We start from the raw sequence: 21,225 nt of genomic DNA on the forward strand, positions 1-21,225 counted from the left end.
ATCACACGAAGGGTATATGGGTGCAAGTTCTTAACCACCTTTGTTTCCAGGGTTCAAAGGACTCAGGGAAAGTTTGACACCCTGCCCCATAGTATCCCATCAGGCCATGCACAACTACAAGCAAGATAAGTCACCTTCCCAGAAAGTCTTTTTCTGTAATATTTGCAGTCGAGATGGTGTTTATCATGAAGCCCCATGCTGATATATTATGTGTCCATAAAATCTGAAGATATTTTTAAGAGGCCTCAGACTATTTAGAGCTTGTCCCAGTCCACCTGCCCTCTTCCTTCCCCCATGTCTTTCTTTCCCCTTTACAAAATAGACGTTAGTTCTCTTTGCCTATGTTTTTTTTTTCCACAGAGAAGTTTGAGAAGCATGATCTTAAAATACATTAATGCTTCAAGAGATACCACATCCTTAAATAGGGTCAGAACCGACTGGAAAGTGACGGAGGGCAGGGATAGAAAGAACGTGGTTACTAGGGAGCCGAGTGCCTCCATCAGGACATGTTTCAGATGCTTTCCAGTACAATAGTGAACTACAGTCTACAACCATTAGTCATGCAGGAGCAGTAGAGCTTGAAGGTTGCAAATACATGGGAATGGCGGTGGTTTAATCAATAGAAGTGCCAATTACCCGGTGCAATCTGTATACACTGTATCCATGTACTGATGATAACATTACACCCCACAAACACGTTTGGATATCACATGCCAATTGAAAGCAACAATTAAGAGAAGAGGCTGCTGGATTTGGTGGGAACTTGGGTGGCCCCACTTTGCCTGTGCTCTAGACTGGGATTTTGCAGACTAAGAGTATGAAGTACAAAAGAGCCGGACAGGAGTTGGTTTGCCTTGTCACCTGACAAATGAGAGACTGGAACCCCGGGGAGGGAACTACTGGAGGTTGTCAGTAAGGAAATCAGGTGAGAATCCAGCTCATAAATCCCAGGGTGCTCCTCTTTATGTCTTGGTGCTGATAGCCACTGTAACCCTTGGGCTTGGCCCATGTACTCAGACTCAGTTTACCAATCTGGAAAGGAGAAGATGGTTTTCACTCATTTCTTGGTAATGTTATACAGATTAAATGGGGCTGCAGACCATGTGTTCTGGGATGTGTCTGATAGGAAATTAAAGGAAGTCACAATAAGGTCCTCATGTTTACTTTGATGGGAGGCAGATGGTGAACGGGATGAGGGCACACATATGCAAGCATGTGGAGGCCAGAGGACACTCTTGGCAATCATTTCCTGGGGACTGGCTACCTTTCATTTGAGACCATGTATTTCACCGGCCTGAAACTTGGTGGTTATACTAGGATGGTGGGCCAGCCCTCTGCAGGCATTCACCTGTCGCTTTCTCTCCATTTTGGGGATCGCAAGCATAGCCTACCATGCTCAGTTTTTCTGTCGGTCTGGGGAATCACTTCAAGTCCTCCTGTTTGCAAAACAAGAACTTTACAGGATGAGCTATCTCCCTAGCATTACTGTTTGAGAACTTATTTTCATGTCTTTAAGACGAGCAATATGATGTTATAAAGCAGATATAGAAAGTGAGATGGTTACTTTAATGGAACAAATTATGTTTTTATTTTTTGGAGAAAAGGTACTGAACAGCAAACCCAATTATATATTATATTTTTCATTTAGAAATTAACAGAGCAAAACTCTGCAAAAAGTAAAACCAGTACTCAGGGTACCCACCAACACACTTGCCAAGGTTGTTTAGGAAGGGTGTGTATTTTACCTCTGGGCAGAATAACAGATCACAAAGCTCCCTGTGTTTAACATTCTGGGAAAAGCCACATTCTAGGTAGAAGGATTAGCAAGGAAGAAACAGGGAAGGTGAAATCTGTTACCTGGGGCTGGAGGATTACCTTGCAGCCTGGAAATGGGAAAGACAGGATGCAGTAAATCGTGACTAGGAATGCTAAATGAAGGGTCTAGACTTAATTGAAATAGCAAGAGGTTTTGGAACAAGGACTTATTAAAAGGTTGACATGCTAAATGATAAGTTTTAGTAGTAGATAAAGCCACGATTCACATATATATTTACAGACCAAATCGTGTTAAAATTGTCTAATTTACAAAGGATATCATGGAGGTTATAACTGGTCTGGGAACATTCAAATCACAAACATAGGCTAGCAATGATGAAATCCTTGTGAAGGGAGACCTACTTTTCTATAGCTGGATGGGAGGAAGCTAATCAAGCCTCACACAAACAGGAAGTAATTTGTGTGCTTAAGATTCCTGAATACTATCAGCCATCTATAATTACAGATTTACAAATGCCTTAAAGACAGCACCTCTGTCTCTTTCTGTGTGTTTCTCTGTGTGTCTCTCTCTGTTTCTCTCTCTCTCTCTCTCTCTCTCTCTCTCTCTCTCTCTCTCTCTCTCTCTCTCTCTCTCTCTCTCTCTCTCTCTCTCTCTCTCTCTCTCTGTGTGTGTGTGTGTGTGTGTTATACAGGCCAGGCCAGAGCTATATGTTAGTGCAATCTCAAAACGTGGGAGATTGAATAGAGCTATTGAGAACAGTTAGAGAACCATGGTTGGTTTCAGCACACGGGGTGATGTCCTGAAGGGTATGGTTAGGGCAATACTGCTATCGCTAGAAGAGGGGCCAGGAGAAAGGTACTGAATCCAGGTAGCATTCACCCGAGTGATCAGTTGATGGAAATAAAACTGAAATCAATAAGAATATGGTGATAAGGTACTTGATAGTTCTCTGGTCCTGGGGCTTTCTGTCTTGTGGCTACAAGCCTATTGCTTGACCTCTTCCAGCTTCCATTTGCTCATTTACAAAAATGACCTCGCAATACGACTTCTCTTCAGTGTTCTGAAAGCAAAATCAGATGGCATATTATCTTGGTCAGTGTGAACTTCTAAAACAAAACACCCTAAATTAGGTAATGTGAAAACAATGGAATTTATGATTAAGTCCTAACAGGCTGGAGGGCCCTAAGAAGAAAGTTTGAGAAAGAAGGATGCATTTTTTATGATAAGAGATGTTGGTGCTAATGATATCAAAACCACAGGGCATAAGGTACACAATGCTGCTTCAAAATTAAAGCTAAAAAAGGCTTTAAAGAAAAAGCACGAGTTTTGAGAGTTTGCCAAAGTCACTTATTATGACTGATTTTGCAGAGGTTTCAGATGGGCATTTAGGAGGGGTTTGTGGAGAATCAGAGGGTCCAGAATACCATAGGAAGGAACCCTGTGCTGGTAAGCTCAGGCTTAAAACTGTCCCACACAGGTGGCAAAGATGGGCACTCTTCAGATCCGTGCAGATTTTTCCCCAGAAGCCACGCTTTAAGGGAGCGCAATAAGGTAACATGTTTTTATTCAGAGGGTCAATTATGTCTCTGACAGAATGTGAACTAAGCCGTGGCTTTAAGGTTCCTTACAGACCCACAGTGTTTAATGGTCAGCTGAAAACCACAGGTTGATTTCTTGGGTCCCTGTACTTTTTCTTTTCTTAAATATAGAAATAGCTAACAAAGCTAAATTGAAAGGTTTCACAAACAAAATTTCAATTGGAGATTAACTTTGAAAACTGGGCTATTCTGGCTGCATGGGGTCTGCACAGCCTTCCTGAAAGTGGCTGGTGAGAAGCTAAGTCCCCCGCCTCTGGACCATGACTGCTTATTGAAGCCCCCTGCCATGCCTGTTATCCTGGGAAGATGTTGGCTTTGCCCATTCACAACCTATGCCAGAACCCCATGAACATCCGTCTGGCAACCAGTACTCTGCCCCACCGTGTCTGTTCAAAGCCTGGAGTATCTCTATTTTGATGCTTACATCCTGGAAATTCCCTTCACCTTGAGATAGAGAAATGGATCCCCGCATCTCATTACACTAACCTAAGGTGAGCTGAAGTTGTTTACTCTTTGGTGAGAAAAAAAAACAAATACATCATATTTATTAAATGCATTAACATCATGGAAAAGTTAGACAGGAGGATTCTCAGGACAGTTTATTCCTAACCTAAATCACAAAAAAGCTTATTATAATTCTGCCATCTGCTCAAGTTTTTAAAGCCATTTTGGTAAACTTTAAAGCTAATGCAAAATACATGCCTTAGCACTAATTAACTGAAAAAAAGAATCTGTCTCATTCTTCTCGGGTAATGAAAAAAGATGTCAAGGACATGATTTCTTAAATCTAATTTGTGGCACTTAGGCCTTTAAGCCACCCTTGTTATGTGCTCATGAGTACAGCCCTAGGAATCATAAGAAGTCACACCAAATAGCCCAACAGGAAAACCCACACGCACACGGGCTTTTGACATTTACAACTGTAATTTAGATTCCTATTTCTACTTAAAAATTACTGTGTTTTCTGGCTGACAGAAGGGTTTTTGCATTGATTCTGGAGGAGCGAGGAGCAGATTGGCGTGGAGGTCTGTGGGACATGGGAAGTATCCAGAAGGCCAATATTGATTTCATGTCTGAATCCCAATACCACGTGATGCCTCTTAAAGCCTAACTGATTGAAGCTCATGCTGTTTGAGTATGGTCACGTTTCATGCCACTCCAAAGCACAACATTTAAGACACATCCCATCATATTCTGTTACAACAGTAGCCCAATGGGGTGGGTCCTCTTTTAGTGTTTGTGCTGCTGTTGGTTTACAGTAATACTCTTTGTGTTTCAACTTGGGCCACAGATTCTTTGACAGCGTTCATCTCCCCCCCCCCACATGCACACTGTGTCTTTGATTTGTTCAGTGTTAACTTAGAAGGGACATCATTTTGTTCAGAAACCCACTTAATATTTTTTACTGTTTGTTTCTGCATTATTTCGCAAAATCTCAATTCTTGAGGATCTTTGCTCCATGACTTTCCAGCTACATCTTCTAGTGTCCAGTGCACTATGAACTCTGTTCTATGGAGATCTTACATTTTTTTTAATTAAGACTATGAATGTGCTTCCCACAAGTGTGAGTTGCTGCTCTGTGGGGTTCTCATCCCGATTTCTGGAACGGGTTATAGCCACCCTGCTAAGATGCAGGTAGTAAATGGTGAAATATTTTAGCAGCTGTGTGTGTGTGTGTGTGTGTGTGTGTGTGTGTGTGTGAGAGAGAGAGAGAGAGAGAGAGAGAGAGAGAGAGAGAGAGAGAGAGAGAGTTTGTGGGGTCTGGTTTTTGTGGGGGGTGTTTTTGTGTGGGTGGTACATTTTTGTGTGTGGTATGTGTGTATGTGGTGTGTATTTGTGTGTGGTGTGGAGGAAAAGTATATTGAACAAATCCTCAACACTGATGGGAAATATGCATGCGTTCATTGTGCTGTCTTGTAATTTACTGTGACCTCAACTATTTTTTAAAAGGTTAGAGAGTAAAGAAACACTTGATGTATGAGTAGTCCCAAGTGAATTTTTGACAGTGTGGGGGTCTGTACTCTAGGAATGTGTTTGGCATTGGTCACTGTCACAGTCCTAACCAGTTGCAGGAAGGGGAGGTACATTTTGCCTTAGTATTTTCTTTGGCTGGTGTCTGCCGCTGCTGTGAGAGAAGACATATTTCTTCGGCTGGTGTCTCTGCCGCTGCTGTGAGAGAGGACGGACTGGTTGATGGGAGTTTTCGGCTGGTGTCTATGGCGCTGCTGTGAGAGAGGACGCACTCACTGGTTGATGGGAGTTTTCCGCAGCGTTGATTTTTCAGGAGGAGCTTCTCACGTCTTCCCTTCATTGCAGGCACACACTGAATGCTGGACAGTGAACCTGGGTCACCTAGAGATAAGAAGCCCTGTTTGTGTCCGGGGAGGTCACAGAATTAGGGAGTCATATGACTAAGTGGGCAGCTGGGGAACAGAGAGTCTACTCTTCTGTGTGTTTCCCCCACACCATTTGCAGTTTTGAGTTTCTAGAAGTAATTACTACCATACACTCAAGCAGCATGTTTTTGGAGACTATGGAAACTAAACATGACTCTGTATATGGAAAACAATCACCTTTATTTTCTGGAACACAGGTCCATGTGCTTATTCCAAACAGCTCCCCACGCTCAGAGCTGACCCTCAGTTCCGCTCTTGCCCCACCTCCTCCTCTGTGATGCTCCTCAATGAGATGCCCTTGGTAGACTTCGTTACAAACCAAATTTGTGTTTATCATCATGGGCCTTTTTGGCAATAGGCATTAGGATTTGTGAACTTGCATATAGAGTGGAAATATGAATTTGAAAATAGATGTGCTTATCAACATTCCAGCATCTTTCCTTCTCCAGGTCACCTGGTAGGCTGGATTCTTCATGATGGCCACAAGTTCTGCCTTTTACTTACCTATGGCATGTCTCAGGGACAGTACTGGGTTTTTGGAATAACGATACCCACAACCATTCAATTTCTACTCTAAGGGGACTTCAAAATAGATGTGAACATCTAAAGTGGAGGAGGGGTTCTTAAGATCCAGAAGTGAATGATAGCAGCCTTCCCCGTGAACACATCTGTAAGATGTAAGGTATTGTCATCATTTTGGCTGCTGTACAAACATTGTTTCCTATGGCTTGGCTCATCATTGGTTCACATCAAGTGTCTAACGTAGCACCTCACCCACAAGAACTATTGAAAAACTACGAGAACACATCAATATACTTACATTCCAAATTTTGTCATATAGCTGGTGAATGAATTAGATCATAAGAAAATAAATACCTGGCACATTTGGTATACATGAATGAAATTCTGCTCTGTTGGTTCTAGTTGGTTACTTCTGGAACATTTTGCAGACTGGATAGGAATGTTGGCAGTTCCGGAATCTCCTCAGGAAGCTTAGAGATACTGGCTTCTGCCCTGTATCAGTGTGTGGTTCACAACAAAAAAGCTCCATTAGTCTCTGATATTACTGTTTGACAAGATATTACTATGCCATGGTATCTTACAACAGCACGCGCCAAGTAAACACTTATGAGGGAAAGAAGTAGAAGGACTTTGGACTAGAAATCAGATTTTGGTAGGGCAGGAACAGAAATGCAAAGAAGGGAGCATGCCACGCAGGACGAATAACATTAAGTGGTGACTTTGAAGCGGGACAGAGACGAGGTCGTTAAAAGTTTCTCTAGAAAAAAATGCTTCTACTCAACATGATGTGGCTTCAGATACGCGTGTGAGTTTCCCAAGTTATGCTCTTGTCTGAGCACAGAGCTTGCACAGCTACCTGTATTCTGTGTTTCTTCAGGTAAGTACAACTCGGAATATAAGCTTTGGAGCTGGAGGGATGTATTCTTTCACCCGCGGAGTAGCTAGTCATACACAATGAACTATTTTATTTAATTGAGATGGGGTCTCCCTGGGTACCCATGCCTGATATAAAACTTTCTATGTCGACTTGACTGGACTTGAACTCACAGAGACCTGCCTATCTCTGCCTTTTGGGATTAAGGGTATGAGTCCCCATACTCAGACACTAAATATTTTTTTTTATTATTTCTAGATATTTGTTTTTTAAAATGAATCTTCCTAAATTGCCTTGATGTTGGGGTGTAGCCTAGGTTTGTTTCTAATGTGTAGGCATTATGCCACAGGCTCCCAGTGCTGGCATTATGAGTGTGTGCCACCATGCTGGCTATTTGTCTTTTTTTTTCAGTTGGGGTAGGCAGAGGGTGATGTTTTTGAGTGGTTGGAGTCTTGCATGGAATAAGTTTTTGTTTATGGTGGTGGTTGATGGTTGGTAGGTACCATTGTGGTCATGACTCCTGCAGAAAAATCCAAGTCTTTGAAAGACCATCAAAGGCTGGTCTGGCTTCTCTTGTGAATGTTCCAGGTGCTAGTGATGTAAACTTCTCAGGCCTTCTTATAGTGATGAGCTGCGGGCAGGCCTGCTTTTCATCTTGCCTGGCTCCTGGCCACCGGCTAGCTTAAAACCCAAAATAACAACACACAAATTGTATTCTTTTAAACACTGCCTGGCCCTTAGTTTCAGCCTCTTACTCACATCTTGACTAACCCATATCTAATAATCTGTGTAGCACCACAAAGTGGTGCCTTACCAGGTAGATTCTAGCGTATGTCCATCTTGGGCTGGAGCTTCATCGCATCTGGCATCTCTCTCAGGAGAGGCACGGCGGTCTGCCTAACTTAAGAGAGGCGTGGCATCTGACTGAGCCATCTACCTCACTTCCTTCTTCCTGTTCTGCCTACTCCACCCACCTAAGGGCCGGTCTATCAGATGGGCCAGGCAGTTTCTTTATTAATTATCCAATGAAATCATCAGATAGATAGAAGACACACCTACATCACCTTCTGCTATTTGCCTTTGTTATAGGTTATGACACATTATTGGTAGAAGTGAATGCAATTAGATTAGCTTAATTAACTTCTGCTTTAATAATCCAAAAATGGAATCTTTCTTTATTCTGTATTAAATGAAGCTAAAAAGCATAGCCTCATAAAATGTGTGGGGTTGAGCCACACAGAAAAACAAAAACAAAAACAAAACACAAGCAAGTGATAGAGTTTTAGTCTGTTTCCTGGAACTGATTAAAATCTCTACCACTTGAGTAAAAAAAATCAAAGAATCACAGCGTACCCTCTTTTGGTTTTGATTACTCCTTTAGAAAACTTAGTAATTCTTTAGTAGGCTCTGAGTTTGGGGAAGTGTGGGAGCTTTGCAAGGATTGTGTTGAAGCAACCTACTTGAAAGTTGCTTTACACATCCAAATTTAAGGCTCAGCAGGCTGCAAAATGTAGTCTAGGCATCCAGCAAAGTCTGGGTGGTCTCCCCCTCTCTGCACACATCTCAAGGAAGGTGTCCTGGAGTGGTGGGTAATTGCCAAGCCTGAAGAAGAAAATTGTAATAAAAATGGGAAGAAGAAAATGACTTAATTACAACGTAGTTACTCCAGAAATCTTCTAGATAAATGGGAAATTTTACCAGAGCTTTTTAAATGTCACTGTAATTTAGCCCCATGCCCTAGAAATTCCAAATTGTAATTGACCCTAATTATATAAATACCCACTGGGGAGAAGAGATCTATTTCCCAGAAGGCTTCACTGCTGCTGAACTTTGCTGAGAAGTCACTCGTGACTTTGGCAGAAGGCTTCCACGCTTTTGGCGGAGGGGCTCCTCAGGAATCAACTTTCTTCTTCATTCGGCAGCAAAAGATCGAACAACGCTCTTGAAGTGGGAGGGTAGGAAATAAAAAGTGGGGTCGCCAGTCGTTGCCCCAGTTTGCCTGTTAATCCATTAGAGGTTAGAGGAATTTCTCTAGAAAAGGATGGAAAGGTGGCTGTTGCAGGCTAGACTAGACAGTGAAACTGCGTGGCTTGGATTGGGAAGGGTGTGTTGTAGTCAGCATCATTCGAAGATGAGAACAAAGACCTGCACGAACATGGCTATCCTGCTTTGTACCCTGTCCCATGCTTTCTCTGCCTTCTCTCCGAGTAGGTAATTCTCCCACTCCTTGCCCCCACCCCCTTGTATGTGTGTGTGTATGCTTCCTCTCTTTCCTCAGTAACACGCCTAATCTTCACTCTCTAGCAAACTCTCAAATTGTAGTTTGAACATGGTCACTCTTTGTCTAGACCGGCCTCATTTCTCCACTCTATCTCTGGTGAACAAAGATTCTGCATTTTCATTGGAGGGACTTTTTATAGGGAGTTTTGTGTCCTCCTTTCGGGAAGGAAAGGCTAAGAGTCAGGGTGGCTTTTATAGGGTAAGGGTCCCTGTTGACTTTTATAGATCTTGCAGTATGTGATTCTAACACCACAGTGGGCTATGAAGGGATGACATTTCCTGCCCACCTTTGCCTTAACACAAAACAACAAGACCAGATAATTGCTAACATTTTTAGTACCAAAGTGGCAGGCTATATCATTTTTCATACCCACTCGACAGATTTCTCAGAGTTTCTTCAAATAGAGATTTTGAAACGTTCAATACTTTAGAACTCAAAGGAAACTAAATGTCATTTCCATGGTGCTGTGTCCTTTACCTGCCTGCCTGCTTTTGTTCTGTCTCTGAATACAGCCCAGGTTCATTCTCTTTCTCCCACAAGCTGTCTCATCCTCTCCTGGGAACAGGATTAAGTGCAGAGTAACATTCCTCTAGGAAGACAGATGCTTCTTGTTCAAGAGATTCCCCAACTGATCACTTATATGTAATTCCCAGATAACATGAAACTTCTGAATTGTATATTATTTCATATTAAATCAAAAATACTATTTCTGAAAATAAATTTGGTTCACTGTGCAGTTCAGCTTTTCAGAGCATTCTCATCTGAAGAAATAGCCTAGGAAGCAGAATTGAAACTCTCAGGGACCACACTAAAATCAGTGAGACCTTCTTTGAGTTAGGTGACTTCAAATGCAGAAGAACAATAATGATTCCTACCTACGGTTCTCAGTAATTCTCAAAAGACGGGTGAATGTCTCCAGTGTTAATGAGTTCGAAAAGGAGCATCATCATTCTTGAACATTCCATATTTTCTTCTCTAGTCATCCAGGGTAATATGGTTAAAGGTGAAGAATTGCTGGGTCTTCTTTTTCAGGTGTAGCAAATCATAGCAGAAGGGGTTGGCATCTACTGTGTGCTGTTCATGAGTTTTCAGTGTCGTAGTGAACCAACATCCCTCCCACGTGATAGATGAGCAAGCTGAGGCATGAGGTTAAGCACCTGGTGAGCAATAGCATGTGGGCATGAGCCTGCCCATGGATTCGTTGCAGAGCAGTTGGCACAGCCATGTAATTGAGAGCTGGAGCCACATGGGGCGATCAGGAGGAACTCTAAGATGACTTCTACTCTATGAAATGAGTAACAAAACCATTTGATCTTATAAAGTCTTGTTATAATAGAAGAGCCTCTAAAGATTTGCATCTGTATTTTAATAACCCCTATCTTTAGAGAATTTTATATGTTCACATCAAAATGGAACAGAAGTTATGGAGATTTTTAGAAATATCCTGGCCCTCCCCATCCACAGCTTCTCCCAATATCAAGCCCTCAATGATCACATCTGCTATCGTTGATGGATCCGAGTTGACTCATCAGAACCTCCCAGAACACAGTTTTTATCAGTGCTCACTCTTGGTGTTGCAGAGATGATGGGCTTGGACAAATCTGGGATATGATAGGTGTTTTAGTAACACAGAGAAGAGTTCTATTACCCTAAAAGTGTTTTCTTTGACTGATAGGAGTAGTTGATTGTTGTGTGCTAAGTTACTCTCATTTTGTAATGCTTCTGGCTGCTTAGGAAACCCAGTAAGAGAAGCAGAACGATTGGTAGGGCAAGGATTTGTGTTAGGCACGGCACAGAGGGTTGTGAGGTGTAGAAAGCGAAAAAGTAATTTGGAAGCAGTAAATCCAAACCCAACAGAAGAGTAGACCAACTCATTAAAGATCAATAAAGCTAATTCAGTAAACCGCACACAGAACTTGGACTCCACTCAAGCTATGACTATTTGGAGACATTTACCCTCATCCTGAAAATTCATGCCGTAGGTCAAATCCATGATTTTTTGGCACTGGACAGCGATGTGGCTAATATTCACCTCATGGCTCTTAGCCACCTGCTCTGCCTAATTAAAGACTCTCATTTTCTGCTCTGCTGACCCTATAATTTGCAAATAAAATCCATGGGACATATGATGTGAATGTTAAAACCCCGTGAATTGTTTATGTTGCTCGTTCATAAGGTGAAAGACACTTCCCTTTTTCCTCTCTTCCATCCCTAGAGGACTTTCATCCCTTTTTATTTCCATTGTGGAAGCAGAAAAAATACTGAAAATTTTTTTTCTGTTAAAGACAACTATTTAGATCTTTTCCAAGGCAATAAATTGTCAAATTATACTCCAATTGTCGTAAACAGGAATTCATTTCTCTGCTGTATACTTTTCTCTGTTTCTCCCATTTCTGCTCGTTTGCTATTGACATTACTACAATGTCTATCATTTTTCCCACAATCTTGGCGCAACAGAATAGACCAAGTTGCAAGGTGAATTAATGCCACTTACTATAGCCCGGACAAAGGTCAGAGAACAGTCATTTCACTTTTTTGATCTTACTTTCTTTGTAAAAAGATGAATTGGTATTGCATTCCATTGAACAGTTTCCTTCTTGTTTAAATTGTTTTAAAATGATTATTAATCCCATACAGTTAATAATTGTGCCATAATTTCTTGGTCCAGTTTTGTTATTGGTATTTATGTATTTATCCTTTTAGTAAAACATTTCCATAATAAACAGTTTTTGCACATATGATTTTGCCCACATATTGTGATTGTTTTAATTTACCCATATATTGTGATTGTTTTCTAAGGTACTTGATTAAAATCAGATAATCTATAACAGTTTGGGGACATCATGTTTGCTATTTACTTGTCTTCAAACATAATTCTATTATTCTATTCACCTACCAACTCCGCCCCTGAAATAATAGGTGAAAGCAATTTCTCTATCCAATTACACTGTCAGTTGTTGGGGAGGTTAGTTAACTTTGTACATTAATTGGCCATTGTGTTTGTTAGGATTGTATAGTAATTACAAACAAGAGCTTGATTGTTGAGCCCAACATTCTTAGCTTTGAAAGGATCAAATGCTTTTAAGGGCTTTTCTAGCTGAGGAGAAGTTCTGGGCCCTCTAGTTAAGCTGGATAATGGTTAGCAATATGCACAGTAGGATGATTATGTTAGCTTGAAATGCAAAATTGCCAGCCTGGAACTTGAAAGTGAAGCAACCTTTAGATACTCTTTGATACAAAATACATTTAAGTGAGGATTTATTGTGGTTATTTTTATTATATTCATTAGGTCAGGCCAAGGACTTCTTGAATTCATTCCATAGTCTCTTTCCTAGGGGATCTTGCTACCGACGTAGGCTGTATTTCTGTCACCCATAGTGGATTAGTTGCAGTTTTTACCTTTTAATTAAACAGATGCTGCCACTAAACACAATTTTGAATTATTTAATAGTCCATATTACTTTAGTCAACTCACACTGCTTAGATTTTTTAATTATATGAAGGTATACATTTTTTATGACAGAGCTCTCCTAAACCTGAGCCGACAGACAGTAATAACTTGTTCTTCTGAGATGTTAGGAGTAACTCTGCATATTCAGAAATAATTAATACTAAACTTAGAAGTCATGCTCATCAAACATAAGATCTTTAGCTTTGAAAAATAGGTGTAGAATGCACACATTTTAAATAGAAGGTCTGTTTAAGGCGGTGTTTGCAGTCCCCACAAGATGCACAGCAAAGGCTGCTGTGCACAGTGCACATCACCAGGAAACCTCCTTCATGTCAGAGTCGTCATGAAAGCTACTTCAGAAACTCATGCCATTGCAGTCTTGTGGCTCTTTTGGCAGCAGAGTCTGTCAAGGCAGCGTTGTTATTCAAAGGCAGAAATCAGTCAGTCCAAAAACTATTTACCGCTAATCAATGCGAATTTGAGTGAGGGCTTGTGATTATCTGGTTACATTATTCTGAGGTATATTCAGAGGTATTACTTAAATTCTTAGTTTTAATAAGTTTTGATGAATAATTCATTCATAGAATTATCACAAAGATGATAGATCCTCAGACACTATTTTTAGAAAGTGGCAATTGCATGACCTTCCTTTCTCCTTTTTGTTCCTGTTTTTTATTTAATTGGGCTGTTTCCTCTGTCTCTTGTCCAGTTTTAACAAAACTCCCATCTGCCTCTCTCTATATAGAGATCTGCATGTGTTCATAGCTGTCCAGTTGACACCTCGTCCCCCTGATGTCTTAACCAGATATGATATGACATATAATAATTGTAGTATTGGACATTGGAACAAGCAGTTGAAACTATGTCAGATTGTATTTAAGGCTCATCACAACACCTGCACTGTCTGAGAATTGCTCTGATCAGAAAAGCCACCTTCAATATCTTGGCTTGACAGGAACAGAGATCTTTAACCACAACCTTTGATTGAATTCCCGTAGTGGTGGAGCTGAAGGAGAACAGAAGGCCTGCCTGAGGTTCTCAACTATGCAAGGCATTTAGCAGAGTTTGGATGAAGGCAACTGTCAGGATTTCTGGGATAATGAATCTCCCACTCCTGCTGATCTTGTAGAGCATTATGTAGAGAATACACATGGTCCTGTGTGTGTTCTATGTTGACATTTCTCTGATTCCATATCTCCTTTCCTGCCTTAAAAAATAGCAGTTAGTTGGTCATGGAAGTAGGTGGTAGAATGATCATTCTAAGATAATACAAACCGTCACGTACCATTCCAGTGAGGTTCCAGTCCACAGCCTATGATGGTGGATAACATTCCTCCAAGTTGCTTGTGCTCACTACCTGTAGTCATAGCTTATGCTATTGAACTTGTGTGTGTTTTTATTTTTTTGCATTGCATAAGAGATGCTGCCTCTGTCCTAAGAGGTTTAGTAGCTTAGAGCAGTGGGTAGAATTTAGTCAAGATAACCACTATTGAGTTTAGGGTCATTAAAGCTTTTTTTTAAATTTTGACCTACATTGCCTGCTTAAGAATACCGTAACCTATACCCTCCCTTGCCCGTGGAAAATAAGTTTCTACTGTACTTATTTACCTGTTCTATACAACAATTAGAACCGGTATGGTAGCCTATATCTCTCTTTCCAGTGCTTGGGTGACAGAAGCAGAAGGTTACAAGTTCAAGGCCAACTGGGGCCAAATATTGAGTCCAAAACAAGATTGGTATGTATAGGCAGACACTTGTGCTCAAAACAAACTTACCGCCTGTCTTTGTTCCCTTGACTGACATATTAGCTTCATGAGTAGAGGGACCATCATAGTTCTGTTCAGTCCTGGGATGAATGGTTATACAATGTTCACTGGGTATTACCCTGTAGGCTGATTGCTCTTTTCTTCAGTAAGAATATAATAAATAAAGTTTTAGAATAGTTATACACCACATTTTTATATATAATTCATCATTATTTCTATTTTCTTAACTAATAATTATAATGTCTTATTTAGTTTTTTTTTAAAGTGGTGTGTGTGTGTGTGTCTGTGTGTGTGTGTGTGTGTGTGTGTGTGTGTGAGAGAGAGAGAGAGAGAGAGAGAGAGAGAGAGAAGTATGCTCATATCAAGCACACACAGAGGCCAGGGAAAGGCCTCCTGTGTCTTTTCCGTCTTTCTCACTTGAGAAAAGTTTTTCTACCAAACATGAAGCTTTCCTGGCAACCAGTCTTTGCCTCTGATCCCACCCCCCATCTTTGCTTCTCACTATGCTGGAGTTATAGGCATATTCATAGCCATACCTGGCTTATGCATGTTCACAGCCATTCCTGACTTCTCTATGTCCCCAGATTCCTGTTTTTTTTGTATGTTCATAGTCGTGCCTGTCTTTTTGACCTGGATACTAGGTTTTTGGTTCCTTTAGTTGTCTCCTGAGCCCCATTTGGTTGTTTTCAAAGTTCTTCTAGGTAAGAACAACATTAAAGTTACTTGGAAGCTTAACTAAACAGCAATAGTAAACCATGAAATTATTGGCAAATTTGGTAATATTTGCAAATGTTTTAATGTGTCTTTTTTAGCATAAAATAAAAACCCAAGAGTCTCACTGATATGACGTTAGATAATAAATATGTTGGAAGGGTCCATTAGGAAAGGCATGCTGTAGACAAATACATGTTTAAGAGCCTTCAGTGAGGTGACTCCATCTCCCATGCCCACTACTCTACGCAGTGTTGCAGCCACACCTTGGCTTTGAGTTTCACAAGTACTATCTGTACCAAGGTTGTGAAAGGAATGCTTGCTTCTGAATTCTTACGACCACCATGTATGAGTACATACCTCCAAGTCTTGAAATGGCTTTCTTAATGTTTCTGTGACAAAGTCCTGGCATATTTTAATCACTGCCAACTCAACTGTCCCCTTCAGAAGAAGTAAGTTATTTGCTCTTTGCCTGTTTCTTTCAAAGCACCTATGACCCAGGGTCTGAGGTTCCAGACAGGTTTCCAAGTGCATTGTGAAGGCATCCCTAGCCCTTTCATGGAGCCTTCCAGCTGTTTCGCACACAGCAGTATTCAGTGTATTCTATTTTTCCATCTGAGTTTCTACAGGATTGGCTTCTCTCCCAAGCATTCTTCGTTTATTATCCTTCGTCTTGGGGTGTTTGAGCTGAATAGAAATGGAGCTACACCAGGACCAAAGCAAGGGGTTCCTTTATGCAATAATGCTTGTGCTTTTCCTGGTGTTTTCGCTCATTATGCACGAGATGCCCTAGCAATAGAGTACACTTCATTAGAAATTAAGGGTCATGATGCCGATCCTGAAGTCATCATAATCTGCCCTGCATCCTGTGTAACGTATGCTTCTGACTGATCTACTTAGATGATGGGATTTAAAGGCCACAGTTATCAGTCATTCTATGCATTTTAAATTGCACACTGTGGCTTAATTGCTGCATTACTGGCTTTTAATAGGAAGGGACAGAAATATGAATTTGAAACAAAAGCCATTTAATTTTTTTTCTTTCTATCCAATCAAGTCTCTGGTTTTTTAGTAACAGACTCAGAAAGCAGCCGAATGCCTTATGTTGATTAGATCCATAATTTCCCCCTAACTTCAGCAGATAAGTTATTAATTATCCTGAAAATTTAACTTTGTGAACCAGAACTAGTAATTATAATTTCATTTTCATTGTTTATACATATTCTATAGGATTTTTTCATTTTCTTTTTTCTGGTGTCTTATTTAATTCTTAAAGTGATATTGTCACCATCTTGGTCATTTGGTAATGTTCCTGTATTAACTGGGAGAAACTGAGACACAATCATAAGGGCAATAAAAGGGAGAGGAGAAAGGTCTCAGCTTTCAGGTACTGTCTCTATACCTGTGGTTTTCATTGTTAAGGGCATATTGTAATCAGTTCATCTAAGCCAACAGTTCTCAACCAATGGGTTGTGACTCCTTTGGGTTTCCTACCATATATCCTTCATGTCAGATATTTACATTATGATTCATGACAGTAGAAAATTACATAAAGTTAAGTTTTTGGAGGTCACCACAACACTAGAAATCATATTAAAGGGACTCAGCATTAGGAAGGATGAGATGCATTGATTTAGTCACTGATGTGTCCATTTTTTTAGTCTGTGTTTCCTTCGGTCTGCTCAGAGGTCTGCTGAGAACTGGAACACACTTCTTGTGTCATCTTATTGTACAAGGGTGACCCTGGGTCATCTCTCAGCAGATGTCTAAGTCTTTGTGTACACTCATGCTTGGGGGAAACCTGGAGTGGAAATCCTGGTGACTTTCAAGTCATTCAACTTAACTATAGTCTTTAAAACAAAGCATCTTTGCTCAATGATGTCTCAGTTGTTCCTTTAATTCCAAAACCTTTCGAGGTGTAAACAAATGCACAGTCCCTGTGTTTTAGGTGTCCTTCAGTTTAAAACTTATACATGGAAGAGAAAAATAGGGAACAAAGACACTACAAATAGGAGCTTTCCAGACAAAAAGAAATCTCTCAAGTTAACTTGACCTTTTACTCACAAATAGTTATGTTTGAAATGATGAGGGGGGCATACCAGACACCTGGAAAACTGGCAGGAATGTTCCTGAATGTTTCGTTCAACTTTCTATGGGACTCACTGGACCATGTTTGAGGAAATGGTTTTAATTTTCTCTGAGGGATTATCATGATGGGAAAGGTCACAGGATTCAGCACCATTGCCACAGCAATTGAACTTGCCAAGAATCGATCATGAAGAATCCCTCTGTTTTTTTAGATCTGGTACTTTTATTTTGCTTTGTTGATTTTTAAGGAAGCAAATAAGAGGCTAGATGAAGACAAACAGATCTGGTTCATGTTCTCTCTCTCTCTCTCTCTCTCTCTCTCTCTCTCTCTCTCTCTCCTTAGATTATAGTCTCTGCTTTTCCTGAACTTGGTCATCTGTTAGCAAAGAAAGGATGTTGCTATGCTAAAGGATTAAAGATATGGCTTGACCATCCGTGCTTTCAGAATTATACTCGGTAGCATTAAAGGGCTGACCTTGGGTCGGTGATGGTCATAGGTTCTGTATAGCTATAGCATCTCCACAATGAAGTGGTTCAACCTTTATTTCATGCTTTTCTTTATTTTGGAAAGAATTCTTTTCTGTTCCTTTTTTACTTGGTTCCCAAACATGACTTTTTTGTAGTAGAAATATTTGAATGATATGAAATCTCATTTGTATTTCTTGGTTCAGACTTTGGATTTTAGTTCCGGCATAGCTTTCATAGGCTTTCCATAAAATTATGGGTTTAGTTTATTTTATTTTGGACAGGATAAAGATTTAAATATTTCATAATAAAGTTTGCTAAGATGTCGCGGGTATATTTCTTATCCTCATCTACTTTTCATCAATTCTGATAGATTTTACCCACTGACATTTCTTGCTAGCTCTCAGGGGAAAGGGAGACTCCTCTTCAGTGCAAACATTGAGATTTTCAACGACGTTCACGCTCACTGGTGTATGATGTCTAATCTTCTACCAGGCTCTGCCAAACGACTTTCAATTTCTCTTGTTCAGTTCTGTTTTTAGAAACCAAAGTTTTTGCCACAGTAATACATGAAGGCTTCTGCCCTTTTGACATAAATATAATATTAAAAAGTAAAATCTATAGAGATAAGACCACCATGGACAATCTTAAATGAGGTGTATTGTGATACATTGTCCTAATCTGGGGGATCCAAGGTTGGCCAGCCACAGTTTGGTTCTCTGAAAACACAGATAGATTCTGCCTTATGGGTTGCTAAGAGGTTTAAACAAATTAGCTTAGGTGAAGATACACATCATTCATTCCCTCTAACACCTTTCTTTCTTTCTTTCTCTCTCTCTCTCTCTCTCTCTCTCTCTCCCTTTCTTTCTTTCTTTCTTTCTTTCTTTCTTTCTTTCTTTCTTTCTTTCTTTCTTTCTTTCTGTTTGTTTATTTGTTTTAAGGCAGGGTCTTATTACGAAGCCCTGGATGGCCTGCAATTGCTATGCTGCCTAGCCTGGCCTCAAACTCACAAAGATCCACCTGCCTCTGCTTCCCAACTACTGAGATTAAAGGAGCATGCCACCATGTCAGGTCCCTTCCTGATGTTAAATATGAATTCAGTTTTGATCCATGATTCTATTATCAGGATGTCTGTGAGAAGGAGTTGAGCAGGACCCTGCTAATGTCTATATGGTATGATTCCTTTGAGTATGATTCCTTTGAGTATGTATTCAGCCATCTCCATGTTTGGCTAGGTCAAATAGTTGATATCATCACACTGACCAAAAGAGGAAAGCAAGCAAGCCAGAGAGACAAAACTGTTACTTTCTACCATTGGTGTTTTTGCAGTGATGAGTTCATACTTTGCTCTCTCTGTATTCCATGTGAGCTGGGAATTCTGCCTTCAAAAATTTACTTTGATAGATAGCACCTCATAATAGGGAGATATGTTCAGGGATTTTTAAGAATAAAAGTTAAGAGCTAATCTAGTCCATATGGAGCAATTAATATACTCTGAAGTATTTAATATAGAATGTTAGCCTGTGGAAACATGTGGTCTATTTCCAACCTGAGAACATCTCTGAGGCATTATTTTAAATGAGATATTTATAAAACTGTATGAATTCACACAGGCATACAGTCCTTATCTAAGCAACACAAAACATCGAGCTATAAGTAAGTATATGACTAAATGTGTTTAAAAGGGTAAGAAACTAAACACAAAGATTATTTCGTGAGAGATAAGTGAATTGGGGATGATGGTAAAACGTAATTGTCAAGGTTTTCTGTTTGGTGTGGACTTTGCACGCCAAGAATCATTTCACATACAACTTTATAGCTAAACCAATAAAGGAGGGAGTAAAACATAAACAAACATCTCCATTCTGGAAGTCACTCTGTATCGGTCCCAGGTGGGATGCAGGGGATTGATCTCCAGAGCAACTCATCTTTTCCATCGAGGTTCTCACACAGTTGATGCCTTAGCCATTTTTCTAAGGCTGTGTTTCAAGACGTTGGCAAAAGCAGCTCAAGGGAGAAAGGGCTCATTTGGCGTACAGTCTTGAGGACGAGACAGCCCATAATTGTGGTGGACCATGGCAGCCGGAAGGAAGTTGTGATGGTAGGGAGAGAAACCAGAAAAGGAATAGGGCAGCTAATAACATTTCACAGCCTGCCTCCAGCGGTGTTCTTCTGCCAGCAATGCTTTTACATCCTAAAGTTTCCATAACCTTCCTGAATAGCACCACCAGGTGGAAGTGAAGCTCAAACAAGAGTCTACGGGGGACAGTGCCTGCTTGAAGCACAGCTGGTGTGGCAACCTTATGGAAAATGAATCACAACTCAGTTTCCAAAATGCAGACACACTAAGGTTAAATCACCTGGAAGGACGGGTGGATTTGGGAATGAGGCAGTTGTCAGGGAGGCCCTGCCTACAGAGGTTATATCCAGTCCAGGTTTTGAAAGACAAACATTCTGGAAAAGACCAACTTTGAGTGTGTGTTGGGGGAGCTAACTGCGGTAGAGGTCTGTGTTTTGAGAATGAAAGTGGACCAGGAGGTCTAGAGAGAAAGCACAGGTGTCTTACGTGTATTTCGATCAAAGAAGTTCTCGCTCTTGGAACTCTGTAGTGTGGAATTAATGAGAGTTTTAGTGATTCGATTTTTGTTTTATTTTTGAATTAAAATGCTGTGAGGCTCCCTGAAGTGGGTTTTCTTTTTCTTCCTATTTATTATGTCTATCTGCTGGAATCAAGCTCTTCAGGAAACATACCACACACCTTGTTCAGTCAAAGCGGGAGTGACAGCCTCCAACTGTGACGCCTTCCCAGCTTCCCCTTGTGAAACCATGGCAAACTGGCCCAGCGCGACCATTTATAATCACTTGATTTTAGACTGTCAAATGAGTTGTGTGGGGCAACATGGAGGTTAAGTGTATGTCTTCAGCATCTTCTTCAGTTTTCTCCGCTCCTTGGAGGGAAACGAGGCGTAAGCTAAAGAGACGTTTCCTGGCCATTGTCTGCAGGTTTAAGTTTTCTGGGTTTTAGTTGTTTAATGAGAGAGGATGGCTAAGGCCCATGGAGCTCTCTAAATGATTAGGCTAATCTAGCTTTAGAGAAATGGACAGATTCACAGGACTGTGTCTTCCTTCTGTTGATGTGCTTGCTATCTTAAGAGTTACCAGTTAGAAAGGCAACTCGCGTGAAGTGCAGGGGCGCTTTGGCTGTGTGTCCAAGCTGCTGTTTCAACTGCTTGTCTGGTTAAAACTGAAAAAGGTACATCTGGCTCAGTATTGCTCCTAGTGCTCTTGGGTAATAA

General features: G+C 40.6%; 1 protein-coding gene across 3 annotated transcripts in view; it reads left to right on the plus strand.

Moving 5' to 3' along the window:
- The window catches only part of Fhit (fragile histidine triad diadenosine triphosphatase), a 1,447,725-nt gene that overhangs the window by 935,341 nt on the left and 491,159 nt on the right, over window positions 1–21,225 (plus strand). The window lies entirely within an intron of this gene.

The sequence above is a fragment of the Arvicola amphibius genome, chromosome 12, assembly GCF_903992535.2.
Source record: "Arvicola amphibius chromosome 12, mArvAmp1.2, whole genome shotgun sequence".
Lineage (NCBI taxonomy): Eukaryota > Metazoa > Chordata > Mammalia > Rodentia > Cricetidae > Arvicola > Arvicola amphibius.